General features: G+C 35.4%; 1 pseudogene; it reads right to left on the reverse strand.

Annotated features, from left to right (window-relative positions):
- The window catches only part of LOC127426810 (ribosome biogenesis protein BMS1 homolog), a 42413-nt pseudogene that overhangs the window by 4889 nt on the left and 24951 nt on the right, over positions 1–12573 (reverse strand).

A 12573-nucleotide genomic window follows, 5' to 3' on the forward strand; every position in this document is an offset into this window, starting at 1 on the left:
ATGCAGTAGGCCTAATAAGCTTGGGATCCACAAACTGCACCAATGCAAGATTTTACATGCCCATCTCTCCAGAGAGGACCATAATAATCAGTAAAAAATTCCTTCATTGTAACAAGATGTTTATGTACAATGGCCTTTCTTGGGAGTCATTACATACACAGAATTTTCTGTAAATAAAGCACACTGAATTAAATTCCCGAGCACAACTCATTAAAACACAAATTCAAATAAATAAACACTAGAAAAAAAACAAAAGCATGCAAAAATATCCTTCTAAACAGAGAAACAAGTCTGACTCACCACTCATCAGCAGTCTGTCCTCAAACGTGGCTCTGTAGGCGCCCAGCAGCGTGCACAAGGCTTACTTTATCTGTCCTTTAATACCACTGACTGTGCAGATGGACGCACCCTCAAACTTTGCTACCTCCAGGACGGTGTTAAACATTCACTTAGAGTCGGACAAAGATAGAGAGTTAAAACCAAGGCTGAGAGGATCCAATTATTCCGAGAGAGTATGAACAGCATATTTCTGAACATCCACGGTGTGCTGGGCGAGAAATTCCTGAGTCTGCAACAAGCTTATAATAGTTTAAAATTTTTAATTTAGTTTTTATTTCTATTTCATTTTACATTTTTCGCTCCAATTTAGTTTAATTTTTGTTTTGTTTGTTAGTTCTTTTCTAGTTTTAGTTTAGTTTTTAAATCTTTTGTAGTTTTTTTTAGTTTTTCATTAAATTTAGTTTTTATTTTAGTTTTTATATGAAGTGACACACAGAATGGGGAAAACAGGCATTTGTGCAATGCGGGTTGTACAGCTAGACTCCCAAATGTACAGTTTGTAAATAATACTTATAATATTAAAAATCTTCATTTTAATAAGACCAAATTAATTTCATTACTGATATTACAGTAGAAGAAAACACATAATTATGATTTAAGAATGCTTCTTTTTTTATTGAACTTTAACCATAGTGCATTTGACATGAGAAAGTAAGTCTTGTCGCAACTCTGAAAACTGAACATCAAACAAAACTCTATACCAATTCTAAATAAAATGTAAATCAAATCACTGATTGAGCGTGTAAGACAGAATGAGAGAAAAGACTGTGTGTGTGTGTGTGTGTGTGTTTGTGTGTGTGTGTGTGTGTGTGTGTGTGTGGGAGAGAGAGAAAGGCAGAATAAATTACTAGATATTACATTGTTTCTGTTCTCTTTGTTTTAACATCATGCATTGGTAACACAACGAACAGTCATAAAAAAGGTTAAAATGTGTCATAATTGATGTCCCAGACACAGCTAGCACATTTTATATAGGGTGACCACATTTTTTAAAGTCTCAAACTGGGACACCTGGGGGGTTCGCGGTACATGCGCATATATATATATATATATATATATATATATATATATATATATATATATATATATATATATATATATATATATATAATACATTGTATTCAAATATGTAGCTAAATTCAATAAAACCTCTTTTAGTATGTGAAATGTTATTTTATTATAATTTATATTGTTTTATATGATTTTAACCACATTTTAGATATTTGTAAAATTAACAAATTCCATATAGTCTATTCTATCCATATGATGTCATATTGCATGTGTAATAATGATTTGACTTGTCAGTGCTTGAAATTTCTTGTAAGCTACACTTTTTTACAAAATATTTACAAAATACACTGGAACTTAAAAGTTAAAATACAATTCCACATTTCCACATTTAAGTGCTTGTACTATTTTTTATTTTTTTTTTAAATACAGCTGTATGAATATGACCTGCAATCTCTTATATAACACTGTGGCCATCCATACATTTTCACGTGTTTTGCAAAGAAACAGATCAGCTTCTTTCAGCTTGTTGAACATACATTTTCATTTGGGCATTTTTAATTTGCAATGGATGATGACAGACAGCAGAAGAGAGCGCCAAGCGCGTGAGTCGTTGTCATGGTAACCAGATAGATTCTGAGTGGATTGCTGCAGATTGATAGAATGAAAGCATCGTCAAATCTTCGTGCAATGCAATAAAATATCTTCCCTTCCCTTCAATCGATACCAGACACGATACCAATAAGGACGTTGATGATATTTAATTTAAAAGAAAAAAAATCAGTGAGCCAAACAGCTGAAACCAGGACATTATTAAATTTTTTAGAGAAATGACGGGACACACCTCGTAAAACCGGGATCGACTTCTAGTCACCCTAGTTTTCTACCTGCTTTGCTTCTCTCCATGATGTACTGTAGAGATTCCCTCCCACTCTGTCTTTGCTAATGTAATGTGGGCAAAAGCCATCTGCTAGTGCTATCACCATCTAGTGGTATCTTCATGTTAAGGTGACAGCAGTTTTAAACCTAATCGCGCAAAAAAAAAAAAAAAGACAACTAAATATTTTTTACAATTATTTTTATTTTATTTTAGTTATTTCAGAGCCATGGAAATGTATTTTAGTTTAGTTTCACTTTTTCTAATTATGCTGATTTTTATTTTTATTTCAGTTTACGAAAATGATTTTTTAAATTTCATTTTATTTTTCGATAATAAACTTGGTCTGCAGAATTCCCTACCTGGATAAAGCTGGTATTCTTAAAGATTTTATAAGGGTATCCAATCAGTTTGAGCTTCTTTACAATAGAAACTGATTTGTCCAGGTCCAGAATCACTCCAGTGGCTGCAATGTGAAAACTAGCCTGAGGGGAAATAACATAGGATGAGTCAAAGAGAAAAAGGAAGACTTTCATCCAACTGTAGTTGTGTGGCATGGAACTCGGATGGAGCTGTGACCCAGGTCGCTCCTCTGCTCTCATCATATGCTGGTAATTTACCTGCACATCTGGAACAGTCAGCACAGCCAAGATGCCTGTACCCTGGGGTGTTATAGGTCCTGTAGAACAATAGAAAATAGAGTTGAGTGTGCACAAGATGAGAAAAAAGTAGTGAGAGACAAAAACAGTAAATTAATGTGACGTGAACACAGCAATTGGCACTTTCCATAAAAAAAAAAAAAAACACTTTGCTGTGTCATTACTTTCTTTAAGCATTAAAGGCACAAATCTGATTTCTTTTTTTGTGAGAATTATTAGATATCTTTGATCAACTATTTATTTTCTTTTTTTTACATAGAATTAACCTAGCTACTTTAAAATACATTAAATGCCCTTACAATTGTGATTTTTGGCACGTTCCAACTCAAAGATCTTGAATTTCTAGACTGTATTGCACAATTAAAGGAATGTTCCGGGTTCAATAAAAGTTAAGCTCAATCAGCAGCATTTGTGGCAAAATGTTGATTACCACTAAAATTAATTTCGACTTGACCCTCATTTTCTTTATAAAAAAATAATAAAAAAAAAATAATCAAGGTTACAGTGAGGTAATTACAATGGAAGTGAATGGGGCCAATTTTTGGAGGGTTTAAACACAGAAATGTGAAGTTTATAATTTTATAAAAGCACTTACATTAATTCTTCTGTTCTCATGTATTATTTGAGCTGCAAGGTTGTTTAAATTGTCATTTTTACAGTCGTTTTAGGGTTGAGTTGGTTTGAGTAATGCTGTTGGGGCGGGTCTAAGTTGCTCAAAACACACAGCACTTTCTAAGCGACACAGAAAGACAATGCTTACAGTTTCAGAGAAAATGAAGCAATGAATGGCTTACTTATAGTTGTCTGCATATTAAGCTGGGAAAATAGTATTTTAACACAGAAAGTTACATACTTCAGCACCTCCTTTCACTGTCTATTTATTGCGGGGAGAAAAATAGTTTTTTTCCCCCCTCAAGAGTTTCAGGCCCTATTTTGTACCCTATTTGTGGAAAGGGCTAATGGCTTGAACCAAGATATCCAAACTAATAAACATGGCCATGCTCTAGCACAGGGGTGGGAAAACCTTTTTCCCATTAAGGGCCATTCGAGTATTTAAGAAATTATTTGAGGGCAATACAATTGCTTGCAATTTCTGATTGTGGGTTGAAATTCACATACGCATTCCATTACGTGCTCACACAACAAGAAAAAAAAACACTAAATGGTCTGTCTATTATACAATATTTTGCATTGTTATCATTTAAAATAATGTTTAATCATTATTTTAATTTTATTAAAATAACTAAATCAAGGCCATTTTTTTGCTTTTCAAATTATTTCTCAAATGGTCTCACGGGCCATTTAAAATGGTCTCGTGGGTCTTATACGGCCCTGAGGCCTTACGTTCCCCACACATGCTCTAGCATGTGGGAGGGCTGTTTGTGTGGTTAGTCTCTCACCCCAGATGGTGGCACCGCAGTGCATGTGTTCGGATGTGTACTTGAGCAGGCGATGACGTCCATTATGGTCCTCGATGTAGTAGAGGGGGATGGTTTGAAAATGCCTCCAGCCCAAAGATAGAATGAGAGGGTCACGTGTTTTAAGGATCCGACTGTGCCAATGGTGTTTTTTCAAATGCATCTGAGTGGAGGAGAAAGGGGCAGAACTTCTTTACTGTGTCTGGCTTTGCAATGACATTTGAGTTACATCAGGTGCTTTTCAATTGATTCACTATAAAGGTTAACTTAAAGGTTATCAACTCAGCAGGAAGTTGGGAAATATCTGATTGTCCTCTAGGGAGACATGCAAATGCACATTCAAATAAGTCCTTATTGACTTACCTGCAAGTAGCCTACATTGCCCTCGCTCGATCCCAAACAGCCGAGAATAATGGGATAGTGGGGGTCAAAGTTGGTAACAAACTCACAAGATAATGCAGGGAATTCCACACGCACATACATGCCTGGCCTAAAGCCCTCATACTGAACCCGAACTTCATCATCCATGTCTTCAAACTCTTGCGTATTTAGCAGCATAAAAAAGTGAGAATGTCAATGTAACACTCGATAAATGTAACATTGGTAAAAACGTCATACACAATGCACTCTACATAGCCATTTCATGTCTGTACATGTGCAATTCAAACCTCTACCTCCTCTTTAAATAATGGACAATTTCATTAATAATCAGGTTTGCATGGTTAAGGGGAAGTGTGCAATTTCTGTATCAAATGGAATTGTAATCTGTCTGTTTGAACAGCCGACTGGGCTCGACATAAAAACACTGGCTGAACCACTGGCGTGAATTTTGTACAGGACTACTTGTATGCGACAGTTTAGTAAAAGTTTCTTTAAGTGAAATGTTTCCTTAAAGGAATAGCTCACCCAGAAATTAAAATTGATCATTTACTCACCCTTATGCCATCCCAGATTATTTTTAGAAGAATTTCTCAGCTCTTTTGGTCCATACAATGTAAATGAAGGGGTGCCAGAATTGTGAAGCTCTAAAAATCACAGTCAGCATAAAAGTAATCCATAAGACTCTAGTGGTTAAATCAATGTCTTCAGAAGCGATTTGATAGGCGTGGGTGTGAAACAGCTCAATAATTAAGTCATTTTTTACTATAAATTATCCTCCCTGCTAAGTCAATCTACACTTTAACTTTCACTTTTACATTCTTCTTTTTGTTTTTGCTGATTCACATTCTTCATGCACATCGCCCCCTACTGGGCAGCGGGAAGAATTTCTAGCAAAAAATGACTTAAATATTGATCTGTTTCACACCCAAAGCTATTATATAACTTCTGAATATATGGATCAAAACACTGGAGTATTATGATGCCTTAATGTGCTTTTTGGAGCATGACCTACAGAGCTGAAATATTCTTCTAAAAACCATAATTTGTGTTCTGCAGGAGAAAGTCCTACACATCTGGGATGGCATTAGTGTGAGTAAATTATGACAGAATTTTCATTTTGGGGTGAACTATCCCTTTAAGTAATTTTGGTTTTAGGGTCATAAATGTATTCACAATAACCAAATCATCCATCATTTTAAACAGTTATCTCTCCTTCAAAATGTACATTTGTAAATTTAAGCCTAAACTGTAAGCAATAGATATTATTCACACTAGAGCCATCTATGATTTTTAATGGGAATGACAACGAGGCTGTGAGGGATAGACTTACCATCTCTTTAATGGCACAAATGGTATAAAGCTGTATAAAGCTCCTAGATCATATCTGATTTTCCACAACTCATGTTGTCTATAGTTCTTTGTATACTGAATGTTCTTGGACAGATATTTTATCAATGTTTTGGCCACGATCCAAAAACACTTTAAACCCATTGAAGAGACTGTAAGGCAATTCCCCACAGCCTTGTTGTCATTGCCATTAAAAACCAAAGATGGCACTAGCATGAATAAGATATATATTACAAAACATCTGCTACATTCCAGTCTGCCCAAACGTAGCATGTCAGCAAGCGTATGTGTTCTGCCAAATCCGGCACATGATGCCTTGAAGTTAGCCCTGCATTTACCATAACTATTAATATTAAAATGTGGATGAGAGGTAGATTTTAAATTGTTACTGTTACAATAACATTGTTATCCTTTTAAAAAAGTGTATTTTGTGGGTTTAAATAAATGTGCCATATCAACTTCTTTGTCTTGCTTGCTATGTAGTCTGAGGTGATGAAATAAAGCCTGTACTTCATGTTTGAGCAGTGACGTGCACAGACCTTAGCAGGGACAAGGGCAGAAAGATGAAAAAGGGCACTGATTTAAAAAAAAAAAATTATATCTACTTAACTAATTTCTTTGCTTTTTGAGCACTTTTCTTGTATTGTATACAGAACATACATTTTCAATTTTTTCCTTTATCACAATAGCCTATTCTGTTACATTTAATCACAAAAAGCACCATGATATTACACTTGTTTTATTTATTTATTTTCAGACATGGCCTGTGATAACCCCAAGTCTTTGACATGTGTCATAGTAAGGCCATGGTATTTTTTAAAGCACTTTGGAGTACCATGACAGTATCATCAATGATTATAATAATAATTCAGTAACATAGTATTACAGTGTCAAGATGGTACCATGGTTTTGAATGGTTATCATGGTAGACTACATGACTAAAAAAATGGTAATGCTATGGTATTTTTCTGAAAGTGATTCATCTAATGGCTTTTTAGTTTCAACAAAAAACAAACTGGCTTTGGCTGAACCAGACAGCTCCTTCAGTTTATGTCAGTATTCTATAAAAGACAAACTGAATTTCTATCACTGAAAGTGATGTGCCCACTCCCATTATAATTAATAAATCTTGTCTACACTGCAGGTGAGTGATGTTGGAAATGCGGTAGCAATAGAGTATTTTTTTCTTTTTAGGAACTTACAACAGAATACATGGAGCAGACTTTTAATCTAACTTGTTACTTGTCTGAGGTAACAGCTCTTCGATGCTCTGTTGCAAATTCAAAACTGCATTTTTTTGCTTCCCTGAAGGGAACTGCTGTGGGAGGGGATGCCACTCGAAAGCTCGTTCAAAACGAAAGTGAGAAAATGTATTTTTTCTCAAAGAGCCCTTCCATAAGACTGTTAGCAAAGGGTACATTCATACAGTAATGCCACGTTTCCTTCAGAGTACCCACTTCAAGGGCTCTACACTTCAGGCTGAGTATAGGGCACAGGGAGGATCATTTGCGATTGGAATCCGCCCCCGATCTGCTATAGCGCGCGCTTTTAAAGCCACCTCCCCTTAATTTTCTTTCATTCACCCAAGATTTAAAAGAAATCTCATAATAACACATTATTACTGTTATTGTGAGATTATTACGAGATTTTAATTAAATTATTACAATTTCTTTCCTTTTTCTGGACGACCAAAAGGGCACCTTTAGATCTGTGAACAAAAGGGGCAGGGGCTTGCAACCCTGCTGCCTCCTTTCTGTGCACATCACAGTGTTTGAGGATGTGGTTTGTATTGACAAACATTAGTATGTATTCACAAAATATATTTATTCACATTTCAGAGCTTATTTACTGTTAGAAATATCATGTACCTTTGTTACAACTATACAGCCTAGGTATTATGAATGTAGCATCTGCCTTTGTGTACATCTATTTCAATTTTTTATATACAGTATCTAACTGAAAAACTAAAGACTAAAAATGTTCTGAATAATTGAGCAAATAACTAAGTGTTACAATTATGCTCTCCTATACAAAAAAAAAAAAAAAAAAAAGAAAAACAACTGAAGGTATACTTCCTCTTTACAATACAGTATTTGATTCAACCTACATTGCTGTAAAGTGCCATAATTAAGAACCATAATTATGATTCTACTTTGACCTCTGACCTCAGCCTGTTTCTGCATCTCCTCATTCAGGTCATCAAAGTATGTGGCGTCTTCATCATTGTATTCTGCACTGAACCTCTCCTTCAGCCACCTCCTATCGCTTGTTCTTCTGAGCTGAATCATCATCCACTTTCACAAGGGGAGCCTCCTCCTCCTCCTCTTCCACATCCATGTCATCATCACTCCCTCCCTGAAGCCATACCACAAAAACATTGCTGTTTGATGCAGTCCAGATGAATAATGCATTAAAAACTGGTTTGATTTAAACACCTCAGTATGGTCTTTATTTCCAGTCTTTGCTTTGTGAACTTCCCCAGTTTCCAAACCTTCAAAATCTCCAAAGAGTTCATCTAGAAAGACAAGAGAGCATTTCAAAAGTGTGGCTCATGTTGTCTGCTGCTGGTGTTAGTTTACTTACCATCTTCCTTCAGCAGTGTTGCAGCATCTTTGTCCTCCTCCCATTTTCCAGTCACAAAACAGTCCATGATTGAGGCTAGCATCTGAAAACCCATAGTTCTTAAGAAATTACAACTGACATAGACAAAAATAACAAATTAACATGCAATATACAACTAAACATGAACAGCATGTAAAACTACATGAACAACAATGTTTAGTATTTTTAAAACTTTGAAAAAAGTTATGACATAAAATAGCTGCAAGCAGCAATTAATGGGGGCCAAGAACATATGGCGATAACCAAAATAATCAGATTTAACAGGAATGATCCTGTGGAACCCTAACTCAAACCCTTACCGCCTTAATCAAAGTAGCACAAATGGGGTTTTCTTAAGTTACAGCGCCTCCTTGCATTACAAATTGATGAAATTTTGCATGATGAAATAAGATTTGGGGGCACTGAATGATTTGGAGAAACTAGAAAATATATTCTAGCCTATACGGTTCCTGAGTTACTAGAAAAAATGCAAATTAGCTTATTATAGCACCACCTTGTGGCTGATTCTCACAAAACTGTATATACAGCTTCATGTAGAGACCCTCCTAGTGCATAAGTTTCAGGGCCATTGGCCAATCACAACTCAAGTTATTAGGTGCTGAAATTTGATTGGTTGCTGGCAGCCAATTTTGTTGATTTGTCAAATCGATATGTTAAGGATATGTTAGCAATTGAACCAAAGAAGGTGCATATTTAATTTGAACTTAGTCGACCAAACAACTGCAGAGTAATGACAGTTTTTTAGTTATAGCGCCCCTTATGGGCAGAACTGAATGAAAATTTGCGTGCATCCTCAACATGGCCTGTTGACTACGTTTTTGTTCTTGTTTTTGTTGTTTGGACTTTCCGTTGAGTACTGTAGATATTGATCAATTAATGAAGTTGTGTTCTACATTAGGAATTGTATCCCAAATATATTCTGAATGGATTAATATATCAAAATTATTTTGATAACCTTTTTCTCAGAAGGGTCTGTAGATGATCGGGCAAACGGCCTAGGAGGAGACTGAAAAAGTAGGTTTTTCAAAAAATTCTAAATGGAGGAAAAATTTTATTACACTTGCTGTTACATTACTTTCTGTTAAAACGTGTATTATTTGAGCTGTAAAGTTGTTTAAACCGTCATTTTTATGGTCATTTTAAGATTTATGGCATTACGTCGTCATGGCATCGAAGTTGTGGATCTAAAACTGGATCTAACTTTAAACAGAAAAGCAATTTTATCACACTAAAATCATGTTGATACGCATATTGTTTACATCTTGTGGCTATACTTTTGAAAAATGGAGTATTTTAATGTTTACGGAAAGGCCCCATTCACTTTTGTAAGTACCTCACTGTAACCCAGATTTTACAGAAGGGGCGAAATTCATCTTTGTGGTAATCAACATTCTGCCACAAATGCTGTTGATTGAGCTAAACTTGTTTTGAACATGGAATATTCCTTTAATAATATCATTTCAATTTATATATATATATATATATATATATATATATATATATATATATATATATATATATATATAAAAAAGATGTTTTCAATGAGGAAAAACAAATATTTTCACTTGAGGTCTAAGACATTTGGACACTATTATAATGAAAATTTCCTCGGTTTTTACACTGCCTCTCACCTCCTCCTGGTCCCAGTCATGGCTGCTGTCTGGCTGAAAGCAAGAGCAGTCCATTGCATCTGCTCGTACTTTCTTACTCTTTTCTGGTCAACTGCCTGTAAACAAACCACCTAGTTCTTCCTCCACATTCTTAGGATCCTCTTCCTCCTCCACCACCACTGAGGAACACACACATATCAGAGTCATTAAAATGCAGACACTCTTGAGCCTGAATTTTATGCAAGTTAAAAAAGGCATCTATATATTGATAGTGATGGACTCCACCTGCACTCACCTGAGCTGTAAACTAACTTGCACAAATTAGGGGCTGCACGCTGTTGTCTTAAATACGCCTCTGTTGCTTTCTGGGCCAACCATTCCTTCCACTGTAGTGCTCCTGCAAGATACACATTTACATAAATGCATTCAGCATACCCAAAAGGGGCTTGCAGACCAGTAAAATTCAGTAACACAACAGGCACCAACTGGAGCCTCGGAAAATTAAGCATAGGAATAAGGCAGCTTAGGGGAGCATTTTAAGAGTGAACAAACATAATATAAAGCCTGATTTGCTTTATAATTCTCAAATTTAAAAACTCAATGAGGACGAATAAAATCTGATAATGTGGGAGCTCTGGGGAATCTCTTCTGCATTTTAAAATACTGTAAAAATTAATAAAGAGACTATTTTTTTTTCTTAGCAATAAATTAAACATGCAAGACCTGCAAAGTACCTGCAGTTTCAGAGCACATCAGGGCTGGGTATTGATAGAAATTTCCCAATTCAATTAAATTCTAATTCACAAGCTCTTGATTCGATTCCGATTCAATATCAATTCACATACGTTTATTTCAGTTATAATGTCCCTTTTGCTTACATACAGTTGTGCTCAAAAGTTTGCATACCCTGGCAGAAATTGTGAAATTTTGGCATTGATTTTGAAAATATGACTGATCATGCAAAAAATGTCTTTTATTTAAGGATAGAGATCATATGAAGCCATTTATTATCACAGTTGTTTGGCTCCTTTATAAATCATAATGGTAACAGAAATCACCCAAGTGGCCCTGATCAAAAGTTTACATATCCTTGAATGTTTGGCCTTGTTACAGACACACAAGGTGACACACACAGGTTTAAATGGCAATTAAAAGTTCATTTCCCACATCTGTGGCTTTTTGAATTGCAATTAGTGTCTGTGTATAAATAGTCAATGAGTTTGTTAGCTCTCATGTGGATGCACTGAGCAGGCTAGATACTGAGCCATGGGGAGCAGAAAAGAACTGTCAAAAGACCTGCGTAATTAGGTAATGGAACTTTATAAAGATGGAAAAGGATATGAAAAGATATCAAAAGCCTTGAAAATGCCAGTCAGTACTGTTCAATCACTTAAGAAGTGGAAAATTCGGGGATCTCTTGATACCAAGCTAAGGTCAGGTAGACCAAGAAAAATTTCAGCTACAACTGCCAGAAGAATTGTTCAGGATACAAAGAAAAACCCACAGGTAACCTCAGGAGAAATACAGACTGCTCTGGAAAAAGACGGTGTAGTTGTTTCAAGGAGCACAATACGACGATACTTGAACTAAAATGAGCTGCATGGTCGAGCTGCCAGAAAGAAGCCAATGCCACAAAAAAGCCCGGTTACAATATGCCTGACAACACCTTGACATGTCTCACAGCTTCTGGCACACTGTAATTTGTTGTGACGAGACCAAAATAGAGCTTTATGGTCACAACCATAAGCGCTATGTTTGGAGAGGGGTCAACAAGTATTGTGCTCCTTGAAACAACCACACCGGCTTTTTCCAGAGCTGTATAAAAGAAATTCTCTACCAGCTAATGTTGTTAATTATACAGGGGACCTTTTAACTAGGTTCATAAGGAAAATATTAATTTTACTAATTATATTTTATTACTTTTTCATCATTTTGGTCACATTTTGGCTTTTTAAAAATTAAAAAATACATGTATTCAATCAATAAATAAGATATTATATTTCATATATTATTTTTATTATTTTACATATTTATTGATAAATTGCATCATTTGTACTATTTACAAGTATTTACATTGATTTGTTGAACACGCGCTAAAACCGGTACGTCTCTTTAAGAAAACCGGTATTCTGTAAACAGCTTCTTTAAATGAGCACGTTAACTAGAGAGGACTCGAGTGGCTTTACCTCATCTGTGCGAAGCGTGATTAGAATTATATGTTTGTTTTTTTTATCAATAACTGACTGTAAAGAACAGAAAAGGTATTAGTATTCAATGACAAAAGGGTTGCGTGGATCTCATCTTGGACATAC

The sequence above is a fragment of the Myxocyprinus asiaticus genome, chromosome 36 (assembly GCF_019703515.2).
Source record: "Myxocyprinus asiaticus isolate MX2 ecotype Aquarium Trade chromosome 36, UBuf_Myxa_2, whole genome shotgun sequence".
In the NCBI taxonomy this organism is placed as follows: domain Eukaryota; kingdom Metazoa; phylum Chordata; class Actinopteri; order Cypriniformes; family Catostomidae; genus Myxocyprinus; species Myxocyprinus asiaticus.